The sequence below is a fragment of the Epinephelus lanceolatus genome, chromosome 16 (assembly GCF_041903045.1).
Source record: "Epinephelus lanceolatus isolate andai-2023 chromosome 16, ASM4190304v1, whole genome shotgun sequence".
NCBI lineage: Eukaryota > Metazoa > Chordata > Actinopteri > Perciformes > Serranidae > Epinephelus > Epinephelus lanceolatus.
Window position 1 is genome coordinate 17,043,673 of NC_135749.1, and position 7,424 is coordinate 17,051,096.

Here is a 7,424-nt window from a genome sequence, read left to right on the forward strand (position 1 = left end):
TGATGTAAGGAATAATAAGATTGCAGGTTTTGAACAGGAAGCAGCCTCTCTGGTCTTATGTCACCGAGCAGACTTTCAGCTGTCACTGAGAGTTGATGACTAAATGTCAAAGAAACACATAACCACACACACACACATTGAAAAGAGACAGCAGGCTTCAGAGGAAGAGAAAGAGAAAGTAAAACACAGGAAGCAAAGAGGCAGTGAGACAGTTAAAGTCCATACAGGGCCTCCGGACGGTCAACAATGGGATGAGTCAATACTGTAGTAATACTGTGGTGCACTGCAGCATACCTGGAGGGGCTCAGACCTGTTGATGCAATCAGTGGCTGATGTCTCCAGTTTTCTTTTTGCTCCCATCTGTCTCCTCTCCACTTGGCTGTCACCCTCTCTCACAGCCCCCTCTCTCCCATCTTTCCTCCCACAGCTCCTGCCGTCCTCTCCTCTCCCCTCCTCGCTCATTATGCTACGTCGCTGGGAAAAAGAAAACGCCGGTTCTGCAAAAGTCAGTTCTTGGAGATGAAGAAAAAAAAAATGTCAGCCTTATTTCCACAAGTCATTCACACCATCTCATTATGCTATTTTAGTCATGCTTTCCTTTGCACTTCTGTTTTTGGGGGATTTTTTATCTTGCTTGTATGTTGCCTGATTCTGTCTTATTTTATTTCACTGTAGAGCACACTGCATGTAATTTAATTTCACCATGTTGCTACAAACTTTATGCAATATTAGCTCAAGTATAAAAACAGGTTGACATTTGGGAGATTTTCATCAGACATCATCTATCTCCTCCTGTTTCTCCCATCCTCAGGAGCTCTTCCCTCCCTCCTTAATTCCTCCCCTCCTTCCTTCCATCTAATTCCCTCAATCATTTCCTCCATTTATCACTCCCTCTTCCTCCACATCCTCACTCTCCTCCTGCACCGTTGACCTGGGAGCCTCTGAGCCTGTTCTCTCAGCCATGGACATCATGACCATAAGCTGAGTCGCAAGGCTATTTATATTTGTTCCTAATGAGGTGAGATTTCTCTCCGCCATAGCAACGGTCTCTATGGATACCCTGCACTTGGATACCAGATCCCATCCTGTTTTAAATGTCTTATTATGGGCTGCGCCTTCCCCCGTGTATCGTAGCCTAATTAATTCTGAATTATCGCCCCTCTCTGTGTGAACGGCGCAGAAATGCCCTCAAATTACCGCCGAGCTGACGGCATCAGCACAAGTTTACATCAGGAACACAGATTAGAGTTGCACAGGTCAATTTGCAGCATCAAGTAGATCAATATTAAAGCACTTAGGCAGGCAACCTGATGCACCGTTCAGCTTTTTTTAATCCTCAACTTCTGCAACAAGCAGACGGGAGTGGAAGCCACTACAGGTGCTCTCATTATTTGATCTGAAGCACACACAGGAGGAGTAGCTATCTGTCCTCTGCGCCGTGCTGGAGCTGATGGGTGTGCTATTGATCAGGTCTGAGCCAAGTTGAGGAGCCGGCTGCAGCACAAGACCCAGGCAGCCGAGCTCAGATCATTAGAGGCGCTCTCTGCAGCTGGGGTCACACAGGTGTTGAGACCTGCCGTCTCATTTCCTGCCACAAAGTGAGACAACCAATCAATAACGCGAGTGAGCAACTTCTGGAGAAAGCCACAGCAGTGAGAACACACACATGCAGACACACACACAGTCACACACAAATTTATATAAGGATGGTCTGCTGTGTGTGCCTTTGTATTTACAGTAAGACTTGGAAATGTTCCCTCCTTTCTCCTGATGACAGACGCTCTGAGACAGCTGCATGCACATGTACTCACACAGGTACACACACAAACACACACACACACACACACACACACACAGACACAGCCTGACAGGTGCTGCATTGTTATGGCATGTCCAACTCTGGCAGCTTGTTTTTCCTCAGACCTCTCGCCCCTGTGTGATGACTCAGAGACGGGGAGATGAAAGGAGAGGCAGGGACAAGGGGGAGGAGAGGAGAGGAGAGGCGCACTCTGACAGGAGGGGATGGAGGGCCTGAGATGGTTTGAGCGTAAGAAGGTTAAGTAAATCATATCATTAATGCTATGTTAAGAGATTGCGTTGACCTCTGCTTGGCTGTCTGCATATGCAAGTGTGTGTGTATGTGTCTGGCCTTTGTCCCACTGAAGCAGGTGGCAGCAATGACGTCCGTCTCCTTCCCAGCAGCGCGCACACAAGCCCAACACACTCTCCCTCTGCTGCTCTGTGCTCTCCGGTGTCAGTCCCACCAGATCCTATCGTGCTTGAAATTCACTCATCATATCGGGTGGCCTCACTGTGCTGCTTGCTGACACAAGTGCGTGCACGCATGCAAAGACACCCACACACGCACGCACGCATGCACGCATGCAGGAACACAGCGCGGTGGACTGACTTGATTATACAAGCGGAGCAGCTCAACCTGACAGAGGAACAAGCACCAAAAAGGAAACACGAAAAGAATATAAAAGGCTTATTTGCCCGTGTTGTATAAGCATGTTTCATCTTCCCACTCTCGCCTACCCTCACCCACACAGGTTAGATCCAATAGCTAGTGCCAGGCCTCTCTATCTTGCAACACAAACATCTCCGTGTGAAGGAATATTGCAGTCGAGTTCTTTTTCATAATCTCTTCCCTCTACACCCACACATGCACATAGTGAGGGGGTGAGAGGGAGACGGGGGTAAAAAGGAGAGCTCGTAAAGGAAAATGAAAAGAGAAGAGGTGAGGGGGGGCGGAGAGGAAGAGAGAGGGAGAGAGAAGTGCTCATGAGAGCCAGGAGGTAGTTGTTATAGTAACTGAGTCTCTATACCTGTCAATCAGAGCTATTTCAGGCATCTCGCTTCTATGGAAAAAAAAGCAAAAGCCCTCACATACCAGGGCCAGAGAGCTGTTTCACTGAGGCAAAATTATCAGCCAACGCACATGCACTGATACTGGCAACTTGTGAGCAGATAGACTGATCAAATTAACACCATACATTAGATTTCAGCACAATGTCATTCTTACTTTTTAAAAAGATTCTCACGTTTCTGCTTCACAGCGCATGAAAGGAAGACGAAAAAGCAGAATGACAGCCGGAGCATCTGCACACTTTGCTGCACCAAAGAAGAGTTATCACAACCAGTGCTCTCAATTACAGCACAATGAAAGCACTACAAACAGGTGTATCGGAGCAGTGTTATCCAACCTGCTCAATTCAGTTGAGTTTTAACTGGATGATATTTACCACTATAAAGTGGATAATGTTTGAATATTCTTTTGTACAACTTGAACTGCCACTGATTTGGGAGGTTTGGTCTGCATTTGTTGTAGCTTGGCAGAAGCTAGACGAGCTGGATGATTTATCCACTGTGTTTAGCTATGTGTTTCAACTGTTATCAGCTCAATGTAATAAAAATTTTTTGCTTTAATATATTTCAACTATTTGTCCTCTACCCTTTTCACCATCTATTATTTACTTTTAGTCAATTACTTCAACTGTTTTTTCTTTATTTTACATAAATATCTTAATCTCCGGGCCAAACAATGAAGCCAATGCAAAAGTGCCAAAAACTGCAGTTCCAAAAATGGCCACTTGAGGCTGGCTCCAAAAGCAAGTCAATCCCCACAGACCCCCGTGTTAAAATGCCTCTGTCTCTGAGTCTCTGAGCTGAGAGGGAACTCCAGGGCGGAGCCAGCAGGGAAAAACACAACTGCACATATGCAGTCAGCTGCATACTGCGGAGGTAAACCCAGAAGCTAGAGACTTTTTGGTGTGTGCACCAGGCGAGCAACTCTAATGGAATGAATAGACGCCATCTTGCATTCATTCATTCATTTTTTATAACGGCTTATCCTGTTGGGGGTCAAGGTGGGTGCTAGAGCCTATCTCAGCTGACATTGATCAAGAGGCAGGGTACACCCTGGACAGGTCACCAGACTATCACAGAGCTGACACATAGAGACAGACAACCATTCACACTTTCACACCTACGGTCAATTTAGAGTCACCAATTAACCTGCATGTCTTTGGACTGTGGGAGGAAGCCGGAGTACCTGGAGAAAACCCACACTGACATGAGGACAACATGCAAACTCCACACAGAGGGGCTCCCACACCCTGGGTTTGAACCAGGGCAACGCTAACCACTGCACCACCGTGCTTCCATCTGGAATCTAGCTATTATTAAAATCTATGGTTAAAATGCCCAACTTTACACCAGAGATAAACATGTTTACGAACTAGAACAAAAAATGGTTTTTGTCTCTACAGCTGTTTTATCCCATCATGACAACTGCACAGGTGGTAAATTTTTAGATAACTCACTTGTTTGACTGTTACTAAAGTTATTTATATTTAAGGGCATGGCTGCTTAAAGTGACAGGTGGGTGTTGTCTTTGACGAGTCGCTACTATGGCATCAACACTGGTTAGGTAACGTGACCATGGCGTAAGCCCAGGTTTACAGAGCATAGAGAATGTAAAGGTATGTCATGCCATCTGAGACGGGGACGCCATCTGGGAAGTACGGAAAACCAGGGGCAATTGTAAAATCTTAAGTTGTGCCAATCATGAATGAGACAGAACCATGAAACTCATTATGCACATGGTCTGTGATGATCCCTCTCTGCCTGCCAAATGACAAACTGATGTCTCATACTTGTCAAGGTTTTTCTGCCAAGACTCATTTGTGAGGTAGCAAAGTAATTTTTTCACCCACCGTATTTTCCTCATTCTATCTTAACCTTTAAAGTCTACCAAATTAAATCTGTCTTGTTTTGATGGCCATTCTGTTGTCTAATATCTGATATCTTTGTCAAATGTTAGCTTAGTTGTTTCTAGTCAGTGGGGTAGCTTATTTCATGTGATACAGTTAAGCCATGGATGTATAAAGAGACCTGGATACAGAGCTCAAGGCATCGACAAAGCTTTCAAATTCCCCAGATCCCAATCTGATTGAGCATCTGTGGGACAAACCGGTACCCATGAGGTCCTTTGTCCGGGCCTCGACAGGTCAGAGCCAAGTCCGTTCTACGGGGGAGCCTCTGACCTGTCGAGGCCTGGACAAAGGACCTCTGGGGTTGTCCTGTGTAGTCTGGCACCAGGGAGTTGTCAACGGATCCTCTGAGTCCTGTTGGTTGCGAGGTAAGGTACCAGCATGCCCAATGGATGTTCCATAGGATTTGGATCTAGGGAATCTGAAGGCCAGGTTGACGCCTTGAGTTAAGTCAAGTCTGCTGAGCCATTCCTAAGCACTTTTTGTAGCACTGCCATCAGGGAGTGCCGTTGCCAATAGGAGGGTGTATTTGGTCTGTAATGTTATTTGGGTGGGTGCAACGTGGCAAGTGGCATCTACATAAATGCCATGATCCAATGTTTCTCAGAAGAGCATTGCATTGTGACAAAATGATCAGTGTTATTCACTTCACCTGCCAGTTGAACCATTTTGGCCCCATGCAACACTGAGCAACTTCATAGGAATAAACAGGCTCCCACCGTCTGTATTTTGATGTGTTCCCTATAAGCCTTGCTCTTACTACAATCCTTTCTGTCAGCGGGTATCAACTCCCAGGAAAATTAAGGCTTGATTCACAGCACAAAGAAGGTGCGTCAACTATTGCAGGAAGAGGATAATGATTTTGCTTTCCCCGGTAGCTATCACCATTAACCAGAGTATCAATGTAAATTATTTGCAATTACTATTCCCAGTGGTGGAAATGGCAGACAACTAGGTGCACTTGCGTTTCTTGAAGACGCTTCGCCTCTGATCTAAGAAGCTTCTTCAGTTCCATCTAACCCTATTGACACACATGATGGCCAGGTGGGTTAACGACTCACATGACCTTAACGGCTCTGTAAGGGTTCACATCCACACTGAGTTTAAAGCCTGCGACCCCGCACCAGTCATTTAGAACTAAAGATGCTTCTTGGATGAGAGGCGAGACATCTTCAAGAAACGCAAGCAAGTCCAGTTGCCTACAATATAGCACTTATGATTACCATGACCTGGATGAGTGAGAATCTTCACTGACAGGAAATGGTTTAACAACTGAAGTAAATGTAGAAAACAAATTGCAGTGTGTCCTGCGTTGTTGGTCGTTACTAGACTCTGAGGAAACCAGGAAGCAATCCGGTTGTCTTTGCAACAGCGGCGCCAACAATATTATCACTTCGAACAATGGTGGTGAGAGGGTGGGGTTTTTTGTTTCAAATGTACTGAGCTACTTCACAATCTTGACACATACTTCCTGGCAAATTCAGAACAGACCCTGGGGTACAAGCGCCTCTCGTTGGGCATTATTGTATGAGAGAATATGCTTCCTTAATCGGGTACTTCTGTGTAATTATCAACATCATAGCCAAAGAAAACCCTCTATTCAGCCCTATTGCGGACCAACACATGGTGAGGAGGAGAGAAAAGCGATGAGAGAAAAGAGTGGGGGAGTAAGAATAGTGTGAGCACCAATATAGCTGAGTGCTGAGTTTGGGAGCCATTAGGCAGAAGGTAATTAATACCTGTCACCGCAGTGCTCTGTTCGCTGCCTTTATTCTGTTTCAGACCAATTAAAATATGACACTCCTCCGGTGGAGAACGTCTTGTTAAAATTAAGCGCCTGAGACGCACAGACACCTTTGATAAACACATCCAGGGCTACAATTGGCTTTGGCAGCAACGGCATGCTATATAGATAGATCGAGAGGGAGAGAGACGAACATGGCTGTGTGTATGTGTTGTGTCACTTCCAATAGGAGATGGGAGCTGTTAGATCTGATTAAAAGTGTGTATCCTTCCTTGTGAGCTTCACTCTCAAACACACACACACACACACACATAGTGGAGACTGACGTGATGTTATGAGACGTTTATGAGCCAAGAGATACTGACCAGTGAAGACAACTCACTGCCAATGATTTGCGGCTTGGACAGCAAGGACAGAGGAATGGTAAGCAAAAACAGACGAGCCAGGGGAGAGGGAAAATAAATGGAGGGGAGAGCAGCTGAGGATATAAAAAGACAGGTGGTATACAGAAAAGGCTTAGAAGCAAAGGAACATATGATGAAGAGAGCCTGATAGGAAGGAAAACAAAGGATGGGACAGCGCTGGGGGAAAGTGAAGTGAAATATGGTGTTTTTTTTTTTTTTGAAAGAGTCGAGCGGATAGGAACTCGAGAAGACAGATTAGACGGAGAGAAGAGAGGGGAAAATGGAGAGAGGTGGAGTGATGGATGCAGGCAGGGGACCAGCAGCTCTCTGCCAACATCTCCATGCATCCTTCCAGACATCACACTGCGCTGCCATCTGCCTCCCTGCCACACACACACACACACACATATACACACGAACACACACACAAGGAGGAGATATGTGAAATCATTAGCGTCTCCTGACACTGAATAAATATCTGGGGATGAAATCTGTCTGTGG

The 7,424-nt window shown here is 45.8% G+C and overlaps 1 long non-coding RNA gene across 3 annotated transcripts; it reads left to right on the forward strand.

The window, feature by feature from the left end:
• The first annotated feature begins 300 nt into the window (after positions 1-300).
• Positions 301-3,396, forward strand: LOC117264166 (uncharacterized). 3 transcript variants are annotated; one of them, XR_013493623.1, is made up of 4 exons: positions 301-1,815; positions 1,922-2,047; positions 2,166-2,332; positions 3,060-3,396. It is a non-coding gene; the product is annotated as an uncharacterized LOC117264166 (long non-coding RNA). The 3 variants fall into 3 exon arrangements; XR_013493622.1 differs by having other exon boundaries at positions 301-1,623; positions 1,739-1,815; positions 1,922-2,332; XR_013493621.1 differs by having other exon boundaries at positions 1,922-2,332.
• The last annotated feature ends 4,028 nt before the right edge of the window (positions 3,397-7,424 follow it).